Source organism: Tubulanus polymorphus, chromosome 6 (assembly GCF_964204645.1).
Source record: "Tubulanus polymorphus chromosome 6, tnTubPoly1.2, whole genome shotgun sequence".
NCBI classification, from domain to species: domain Eukaryota; kingdom Metazoa; phylum Nemertea; class Palaeonemertea; order Tubulaniformes; family Tubulanidae; genus Tubulanus; species Tubulanus polymorphus.
The window spans coordinates 9,515,732-9,526,728 of NC_134030.1; the positions used below are offsets into that span (position 1 = coordinate 9,515,732).

General features: G+C 39.2%; 1 long non-coding RNA gene across 1 annotated transcript; it reads right to left on the reverse strand.

The window, feature by feature from the left end:
- Window positions 1-3,486: 3,486 nt before the first annotated feature.
- Window positions 3,487-4,451, reverse strand: LOC141907587 (uncharacterized). Its single transcript, XR_012619516.1, has 3 exons — window positions 4,268-4,451; window positions 3,988-4,065; window positions 3,487-3,886 (listed from the first exon to the last, which is right to left on the reverse strand). It is a non-coding gene; the product is annotated as an uncharacterized LOC141907587 (long non-coding RNA).
- Between the last annotated feature and the right edge of the window lie 6,546 nt (window positions 4,452-10,997).

A 10,997-nucleotide genomic window follows, 5' to 3' on the forward strand; every position in this document is an offset into this window, starting at 1 on the left:
CCTGTTTAATAAACGCAGAAACCATAGTGTTGGCCTGGTGAATAAACGCAGTAACCCTAGTGTTTGCCTGCTGAATAAACGTAGAAACCCTAGTGTTGGCCTGGTTAATAAACGCAGAATCCCTAGTTTTGGCCTGTTTAATAAACGCAGAAACCCTAGTTTTGGCCTGTTTAATAAACGCAGAAACCCTAGTGTTGGCCTGTTACCACACAGACCACACGTATTCACAAACCACGTCAGTCACCAGAACTCAGCGGTCTAGTGGTTAGCGTGCTCGGCCGGCATGCTGGAGGTCGCAGGTTCGAGTCCTGCTAGGGTTACGGTTACGATCGAACTAGTGTTAGGGTTAGTGCCTCAGGTTGGGGCTAATTTTTGGCCCAGCGAGGTATTTGTAGTACGATGATCATCTGTTTGACTCGGGTTATTTTTTGGTCAACTGATTCTATACTAACTTATATATTTTGAACACAAATATTTGCTTTATCTAGTGGATGCCAATTTATTTAAAAGATACTTCGCTCAATACAGTAGATTATTTCTAAATGAATAAAAGAGTTGGTGACATTATTCAATATATATAAAAACCACAATATCTACTTTAAGGTTGGTATGCAACAATTTCCACTCTTTTCCATAGGTGTCGCATTGGATAAATGTCTATATCTCTTGACCCAATGGACCGATTACGATAAAACTTGATACACAGTCTGAACTTTTATCAAGTAGCACTCGGGGTGGGTGAAATCGCTCTAGGTTGAAGTAACACTGTCCTAAAATGGCTCCAAACAACGTGAAATTGGTAGTTGCCTACTACGAGTACGGGTAGAACACAGGATAGAACAGGGTAGAACACAGTATTATCCGGATTAGACCAAAATTCGGATTAAGCCGATGCGGATTAAACGATTTTGTTTGACTGTATTAGCCAATAGAATCAGTCTTGGAATACAGAAAGACGTTCACGATTGAGTTATGTACAAATACCGATATGAGAAAAGCTTAGATTCACCTCCATCACCCATGGAACTGGCCCCAGGGCACTAAAAAGGCAATTACCAAGAAACAACCACTGACGCGAGTGTTGGCCTGTTTAATAAACGCAGAAACCCTAGCGTTGGCCTGTTTGATAAACTCAGTAACCCTATAGTGTTGGCCTTGTACCACACTGACCACACGTATTCACAAACTAGGTCGGCCATCAGAACTCAGTGGTCTAGTGGTTAGCGTGCTCGACCGGCATGCTGGAGGTCGCAGGTTCGAGTCCTGCTAGGGTTAGGGTTTCGATCGATCTAGGGTTAGAGTTAGTGCCTCAGGTTGGGGCTAATTTTTGGCCCAGCGAGGTATTTGTAGTACGATGATCATCTGTTTGACTCGGGTTATTTTTTGGTCAACTGATTCTATACTAACTTATATATTTTGAACACAGATATTTGCTTTATCTAGTGGAGGCCAATTTATTTAAAAGATACTTCGCTCAATACAGTAGTTTATTTCTAAATGAATAAAAGAGTTGGTGACATTATTCAATATATATAAAAACCACAATATCTACTTTACGGTTGGTATGCAACAATTTCCACTCTTTTCCATAGGTGTCGCTTTGGATAAATGTCTTTATCTCTTGACCCAATGGACCGATTACGATTAAACTTGTTACACAGGAACTTTTATCAAGTAGCACTCGGGGTGGGTGAAATCGCTCTAGGTTTGAAGTTACACTGTCATAAAATGGCTCCAAACAACGTGAAATTGGTAGTTAGGCCTACTACGAGTACGGGGAGAACACAGTTTGAAATCGTATCGTTGTAGGTTATCGTAAAGAAGATGAATACGACGATTAACAGTACAAATATCGTTATAGACACGGTTTTAGTCGAGACATTGATGGCCGGGTTTAACTATTCCTGGATATGACCATGTTTCACAATTAAATTCATCTTCTGAATGAGGACGACCATCGAACACGTGTCTAATCGCGTCATAATGGGTACGGGGTGTCCCGCGTTCGAACCAAGTAATTATTGATACTGGTTCAGAGTGGTCTTTGTACAGGGGTGTCCCGGGTTCGAACTGAGTAGTGGTCCAAGTTGTCCTGATGCTGAATGGAGGATGTACAGGGTTGTGTCCCGGGTTCGAGAACCAGTAATTACTGATACTGATTCAGAGTGGTCCCGATGCTGATTAGATGATGTACAGGGGTGTCCAGGGTTCGAACTCAGTAGTGGTCCAAGTTGTCCTGATGCTGAATGGAGGATGTACAAGGGTGTCCCGACCGTACGGTGCTGCCGCTGTGCTCATCGTTAGCGGGATTTCCATACACTAACTGAAGTCAACTCTGGCAATCGTCGTGCTGTCCAGCTATACTCCGTAACCCTTGCTTGCCAGAGTTGACTAACGTTAGTGTATGAAAATCCCGCTACCGATGAGCATAGAGGCAGCACCGTACGGTGAAATGTTGATATCTTAAAAGTAATTACTGATTCTGATTGGTCCTGATGCTGAATGGAGGATGTACAGAGGTATCCCGGGTTCGAACCAGTAATTACTGATACTGGTTCAGAGTGGTCTTGATACTGAATAGAGGATGTACAGGTGTCCTGGGTTCGACCCCGCCACGAAAAATGATTAAATAACGCACACACGACTTACAGCAACAACTATCTATATTTATTCCTCATTGTCATGTAACACACCCGGACCCAGTTCCACAGTTGTGAGTTAGAGTTAAAGTTAATTCACTTTCAATGAGTTACCCCAGGGCCCAGTTTCACAAAAAGGTTTAACTCTTAAATCGATTTAATTTCTTCATTAATTCAGTTTATCTTAAATCGATTTAGGCCTTAATCCTTTTTGTGAAACTGGGCCCAGAGTTAAATCTTAACTCAACAACTGTGGAACTGGACCCTGCCCTTTTAAGAATAGTAGTTGGACCATCGAATTGAAACCTTCGCATACCAGGGTAAGAAAGAAAAAATGAATCCTTCGAGTAGACACCAGGGGTCGCAGTTTCACAAAAAAAACGATGCATTAACTGAATTTGTGAAGAAATTTAATCTGGATCAAATCTCACAAAAACAGATGAACTTCATAAACTCAGTTTCTCTTTTTTGTTGATCTTTGATAATTAATCCGTATATGTGAAACCGTACCCTCGGTAGGATTTGGTTTATGATGCGAGGGTTTCAATCAGATTTAGATGCCGCAGTTTCGCACACTGAATAGCGAGTGTCCAGTTTCACAGAGAAAAGACCAATAAAACTGGGTCGTGGGGTACAAACAATTACAAACTAATGCAACCAGTTATCGCTGCTTTACAGCTACATTTAATCTTCAATTTCAATTTTCCCTAAAACTTTAAAACCCACTATATAGAAATTTAATAGAAGTAAAAGAGACAACATTTTGGAGTCTCTGTAGAGACCATCATCAAGTCTGAAGAATAACTAAAACAGGGAAAAACAAGTTCATTAGGAAAGTAAAGCGAGTGTTCAGTGCTAAGGTTGAGAGGTTTTGTTATTTTGTTCGTATAGGTTGTTCTAGTTATTTCTTCATTATACTTTTATTATTTTGATTCTGATTCTTGATAAATGAATTATGCCTTTTAAATTTGCATATAGCAGGGTTTAAATCATATATTCTATGCCCGATTCAGGCTATTATTCTATTAGCAAAAATGACACCACAGCTTTGAGAGATCAGGGGATCAGGGGATGACTCTAATGTTTTTATGGATATGTGATACACAGTCCATCAAACCATCATAAACAGAACAACAGTAGGCTGCCCGTGCCGGTCGGCACGGATAAACAATATTCATTTGGCTCCAGGTAGATGGCTGGTCCCTGTCCCTGTCCAATGGCAAATTGGTCCCGATCCCAACTTCGTTCTAGAATAGAGAAAATATTACATAGAAAATGTTCGATTGAATTAACAGTCAAGTGGGAATTGTTTTCATGACATAATTCGGTAACTAGAATTTATAATTACCTTATAATTCTAGATAATTCAACACCATTATTCAATCTTTGATCACTTTTCAAACTGTTCTATTGGACAAATTTCATGCTGCAAAAAATCATCATACTATGAAAATACTAAGTAATGTATTTATAGCAGTCTGAAATTGGGGCTAAATTCTATTAGAAAATCAATCATTTTCAAACTTGTGTTTAGCAGAATTAAGAATCACACATAAAAATCCTGTACAGAATAATTAAATGTTAGAATATTATGAAATTAGAGCACAGTGGAGTGATGAAATACTCACCATTTCTAAACTCATATCAGATAAGTTCAGTGCCATCTAGCAGGATTTCACTTCCAACAGTCATAATGTCATGAAGTTAAGAGAACTGATGATTTTCTGAGAAAATAAATTCTTAAAACGATAGCAGCAGCTTCAGCAACTAGAGCTTCTTTACTCTTTGAAGGTGAATATTTTTAATTTCTCCAGTTCCAATAAGTGTTGGGCGTATTGCATTCTGGAAAGAGAAAATTATGCCAGAAAATGGTTAATGAAATAGATAGAAACTGCAACTTGTTTGTGTTCGATTGACAGAAAACCTACCAGGTTAATGAGTAGTTTATCACAATGTGTCGAGTATATGCAGATTTCTGAGAGGTTTGATGGTAGCTTTAGACTGCGTCCTCAAGTAAAACGTTGATACCTGCCAACATTGACCGATCAAAACATCATTTTCTGGACTTGATTTGAAGATCACCACAAATTACTGCAATAAATCGATATAAAACTCACCGCTTCTGACTTGTTTGATTTGTAGAGCGCAATGTTAACTGCAAGTTCAGCTTTATTTTAGACCCTAGAATACAACAGTTGTATAATTTTGATGATTCGAACTTTCACCAGAATAGAAGTGATTGAAAATTCGCCTTCACTGATTAATGTAGCTTCTAATCAGGAAATGAGTTTATAAATGTACAGTCAAACAGAGACTAGAATCTGTAGAGATATTTACCGGTACCGTATTGGTTTTGAGGACTTAAAGCGATGTCCATCTTAAACAAATGTGAAGTGAATTCCCAATGTTTACTGTTCACAGATTCTATCAAGGGTTCCAGTTATTTCAGCTCCTAAATACAAATTTTAGAAATTGTCAGTTAAGTTGTTATGAAATAAGAGCAGTTTCACACCAAAACAAACTAAGCCTTGATCTTTGAGTGATTGAATGCTGGAAACATAAACAGATAGAATAATTTATATAGAACAGTTCTCTAAAAATAATGAATTTCCAAACAGGTTTTACCTGCTGCTGCTGCTGCTGCCGCTGCTGGTGGCGCTGTTGCTGCATGGTGCTGGTACTGCCAGTGCTGCTGTTGCAGCTGCTGGTGGCGCTGTTGCTGCATGGTGCTGGTACTGCGGTTACTGCCAGTGCTGCTGCTGCGGTGTGTATCTCATCCTGTAACTGAGAGTAAAACAGTAATTTTTAGTTCAAAAATAATTCAAAATATCAACAGAGACTGTGAAGAATTCTGTGGAGAAATTCATTACCAGTTTTGTACTTACCTTTAAATGAGCCTGTTTAAATAGTAAATTCTATTGCATTCATTTCATTCTGAAAAGAAAAAGAAACAATAATCAGTGACAATAGAGCAGAATGTAACATCTCAAATTATCAATCAATCAGACAGAAACAGTACAGGATTTCTGTAGATTAAACTGCTGTACTTATTTCATACTGATTGCACAGTTACAGATACATGTAACAGATCACTGCATTACTTCATCCTGTGATTGAACAGTGATTTAATGTTCTCTCATCTTCATTAGATTCCCATCCGTCTAACTAAAACATCGGAACATTTTTACTCATCTAACCTCCCGACCCGACCCTCCCAGACCCCGTCCCCCTTCTCTCCCGCCCTCCCTGACCCCTTCCCTCCCACCCTCCCATACCCCTTCCCTCCCGGACCCCTTCCCTCCCACCCTCCTGGACCCATCCCTCAATGCCCTCCCACCTGGCCCTCCCTCAATGCCCTCCCACCTGGCCCACCCTCAATGCCCTCCCTCAATGCCCTCCCACCTAGCCCTCCCTCAATGCCCTCCCATCATGCCTCCTTAACTCTCTTGTCTCCTCTTCACACACACTCATGTGTACAATAACTACAAAACGATTTGCCATTTTTCACGATCATATCAATTTCATTTATAAATCAAAATCCTTAATCAATTGCATCATTGATGGGACTCACAGATACTTTCTCTACACATTTTGGAGGCATTCAGATGACCTCAAATGATCATATGCCTGGGTTGGTCTTGAAAATCACATGGCTTCATTTTTACAGATGATTTCTTTATCAATTTCATCACATTATTCCTATTATTTCTACTCCCTCTAATAAGTATTCACAATATATCTCAGTTTCACGACAAGTTGCAGCAGTCGTCTGTAAACAGATTTCATTTCATCAAATGATGCGAGTTTGAGTTGTAGAGGTTTCATCTACAAAACATCAAACCAAACCTGAGGAACTTAATGTTGTAAGGGAGGGGGAGGTAAAGGAAATAAACCCGAACCAAACCTCCACACTCACAAAATGTTGTGAGAAAGGCAAACACAAACCAAGGACAAGAATGATGGCTAAGATCAAAACAATTAATGCTATTTATGTTGCTTCACCAATTCAACATGACGTCACTAAATGAAACCATTGTGGACTATTTCAATACTCTCTACTAGAGGTTTCATATAAGCAAGCAGTTTATGGAATCATATTCATAAAAGTTATTAATCAATGTTTTTAAACTGCTGATGCAAAATATATACGTCATTAAATAATCTGTTTGATTGTCTTTTCAAGTTAACACTTAAACCCAGTGGAACAAATCAAACTCCAGCCATTTTTCCTTCATTTGCCATTTTTCGTTTTTACTCTTTTCTCTGATTTTTAGCACTTGAGTCGAGGTAGGAATAGACCCCTGCCCGCCCTCTAAGCGTGCAGGACACTAAACCTTCGAATTGCTCTTGGACCCCACTCTTTATATCAGCATTTCATGCTGTTTTATTTTATTCACGCATTCGCTTTACATTTTTTCATATGGCTTTTCCTTATTTGTCGTCTCACTAAAATTCTCATCCGTTCCGACTGGGATCAAGTTTAATCTTTTAGAGACAAACAGCAAAAGGTTGTGTAAGTTGCACCAGCAGCAGCAGCAGCAGCTGCAGCAGCAACACTGATACAGATGAATCTTTCATTAACTACGTCATTTGTTCCATTCTCAAATATTGAGTCATGAAGGCAACAGAAATAACTTTAAAAAACGTTAAATCTTTCATTTATGGCCTTGGTTTAGTGACCTAAGCGTCAAAGTTTGGTTCATAGCCCAGGTTTAGTGACCAAAGAGTCAAAGTTTGGTTCATGGCTCAGGTTTAGTGACCAAAGAGTCAAAGTTTGGTTCATGGCTCAGGTTTAGTGACCAAAGAGTCAAAGTTTGGTTCATAGCCCAGGTTTGGTGACCAAAGAGTCAAAGTTTGGTCTATGGTTCTGATTTGGTGACCACGGAGGGTAAATATAGCTCATGGCCCTCGTTAAAGGTAGACAGTTTTATGGCTTTGGTTTGATTAGCAAATAACATGAGAAATTGAGCGTTGCATATGTTGAATAGGGGAATTGGACTAAACACTCATCACTAGAATAAAGTGAAGAATTATGTTCACACTGAATGGGCTCAAAATCTTGTACTAATTGATAAAAACTGAAATAATTCTGACTAATTTGAGTCTATCGGAAAATGATGCATTGATCGAAGTCTAAAAGCTATAAACTGACAAATTGATCGAGCGCTGATAATATTTTAAATAACAGCAGAGGATGAAATGACTTTCATAAACTGATATGATCGTGAAAAATGGCAAAATACACTAGATATCCCCGCTTTATCAGAGTCTCATTGTAGTAGGAAGATTGCCGTAGACTAACTGTAAAAACTACAACTACATCTGGTTGAATATCATCTGTTTTTATGGCTTTTAAATTCAGTAAAATATTTCCTGATAGAAGTATAATTATTTCGCAGCCCCTTAAATTCTGTCTAGAATAGAATTATAAGTCACAGGTAGAAATAGAATATTATCCTATTCTAAAATGAATATAATAATAGAACAATAGTCTCTCCGTGTCAATCTTTGTCCCACCTAAAAATTGTACAGTTTATTTCAGAAAATATGTCCCATCTTTTTGAAAACGATAACTAATTATTAAGGATATCTGTGAATAGTGATATACTGATTACAAAACATATCACTTATTCTAATGAGTTCTATACTCTTCTTCCAAAAATGAAGAGTAGGTCTCTGTCTAAGAATCTGCAGAAAAAAGAGGAAGCAGCGATGAATGTGACTGCATCTCGACTCTCGTCAATAATTTTCTAAGTCGTCCTATACAGTTCTCAGTATTTACAGCCGTTTCTAAAATAGCACAGAAGAAAAAACATCTTTCAGCTGGAAATGTATCAGTAAACGGCCAGATATCAACAGTAATTATTACGTATGATTGTTGTTTCATTGAATTATTAATGAAACCGTTTTTTGATCGGAGCCAAGGAGCAGAACTTGTGATCATTCAAAAAATATCTCTCATTCCTGACATCATTAAATAATGGCCCTAAAAATTGAAACGTCCCAATTCAAAAATCTGGGGCAATTATCTCATAACGATTGAGAGAAGTGACGGTGAAATAACGTGCGCACTCACCGGGGATCAAACCCGGGTCTCATAGAAATAACAACTAGTAAAATAGAACGAGTCCAATTGGCCGTTGGTTATACAGCTTGTCATGCATAACAACTGAAACATGACATGTTGCAGTCACGTGTTTCATAATGATTAATCCTTTCTTAGAATAATAAAAAGATGGGACACAATTTCTGAAATATCCTGAACTTCAAGACTAAAACCACGACTAAACCACCTGTACCTGTACCTAAACCCTAAAGCCCCACCCTATATCCCTCCCTCCCTCCAAAGTCCTACCACCACCCCTACATCCCTCCCAAATCCCATCCCTCCCGGACAAGTTCCCTCCCGCCCTCCCGGACCCCTTCCCTCCCGCCCTCCCTCCCACACCCCTTCCCTCCCGCCCTCCCTCATCCCTTCCCTCCCGCCCTCACCCCATCCCTCCCAGACCCCTTCCCTCCCACCGTCCCCCACCCCAACCCTCCCTCTACCCCTTCCCTCCCCCAACCCTACCCACCCTCCCCAAACCCTGTGGTTAGGTGAGTTGAATGTTCTGATGTTTTAGTTAGACGGATGGGAATCTAATGAAGATGAAAGAACATTAAATCACTGTTCAATTCCAAGATGAAGTAATGCAGTGATCTGTACTCTGTATCTGTACACAATGTTACATGTATCTGTAACTGTACAATCAGTATGAAATAAGTACAGCAGTTTAATCTACAGAAATTCTAACTCTTAAGATACACATGATCTGATTATCACGAAGGAACATGATTGATAACAGTTGTATTATTGACATCAGGAACCAGTTTCATATTGATTACAAATAACATTTGAGTTGATCACAATTTAGAAAACCTATAAACCCGCTTACAGAAATAACAATCCCAACCATGAACTGATTATAGCCAAATATTCACCAAATGAAATTTGAAATGATTGAATAACTGCAACAGGTTTCTGAAATTTCATTTCAAAACATGGTTTATAATAAACAATATAAAATTGGTCCCTTAAAATCAATTCAACAACCGATAAATAAAGATAAATGTAACTTATCTTGAATTTCCACATAGGCTATAGTGATTCCTGATGTCATGCTGAATCCAAGAGTGATTCCCGATGTTCTGTGCTAAATCCAAAAAAGTCTGGTAGTAAAACACTGATTCCTTGTTGTCCTGTGCTGAATCCAAGTATGATTCCCGATGTCCGGCGCGAAACCAAAAAAGTCTGATTGTGAAACACTGATTCCTTGTTGTCCTGTGCTGAATCCAAGAGTGATTCTTGTTTTCCTGTGCTGAATCAAAATTCCCGTTGAACACGTTGAAGTGATACCTATAATAAACAAATCTAAGATTTTCTTTCCTGAGAAATAACTGCAGAAATATCAAATCTAAAATTCAAACTTACAAATTAGATTGTTCGCTCCAATCTGCAGTTCGTTTATTCAAGGGGTTTTTCTATCCACAGTTTAGGTTTTGCATCTAGAGTTCAACATGAAATATGAACAAGAAAGTAATGAAAAAACGAACAGTTTAAATATTATCTGTTTCTGAAACCGATGATGATCATCATCATCAATATCACAGACGAATGGAGGCAAGTAGAGGCATCAATCCTCCCGCGGCAGGGACTCGAACCTGATGGCATCCAGATTGCCACGATACGAAACCCTGCCACACTAGACCGAGTGCGCAGCAGCTACACGCGCAGCTTAGATGATGTCATTAATAGCCAATTAGAAATTCAGTTTTATTTGAGCCCGGGTTTTCCCATTTATAGTTCTTCCGTGAAATTTACCTCAGCGATTAACGAGCAATCTGTTTGGTGCCGCAAGATTTCGCGCGGTAAAGCTGCGCATGTACCTGCGCACCCGGTCTAGTGTGGCAGGGGTTCGTACCGTGGCTGAGTGTAGCGAGCGATGTCATCAGGTTCAAATCCCTCCCATGGGAGGATGTTGGTGTCCGACATGTTTGACTGCCGATTAATAGGCCTATAGGTTAAGCGACATATGAAATAAACTTACACTGTTTTCACTGTTTGATGTAATCAGTCGATGGAATCATTTTAGAACAAATTCATTACAACACAGCGAGGTGAAGCCCATCGTGATCTAGATATATCAGGATGGAATGACGTCATGCTCGACTGAGCGCCACCACCATGGACCCACTGTTTGTAGGATGTACCTCTGAAATAATATGATTTCCCACAATATCTGAGATGGAATATTTTTCGCCATTTAAACCAATGTTACAAACACTTACCAAATATTGAAATACTGATTTCAGGGGTCG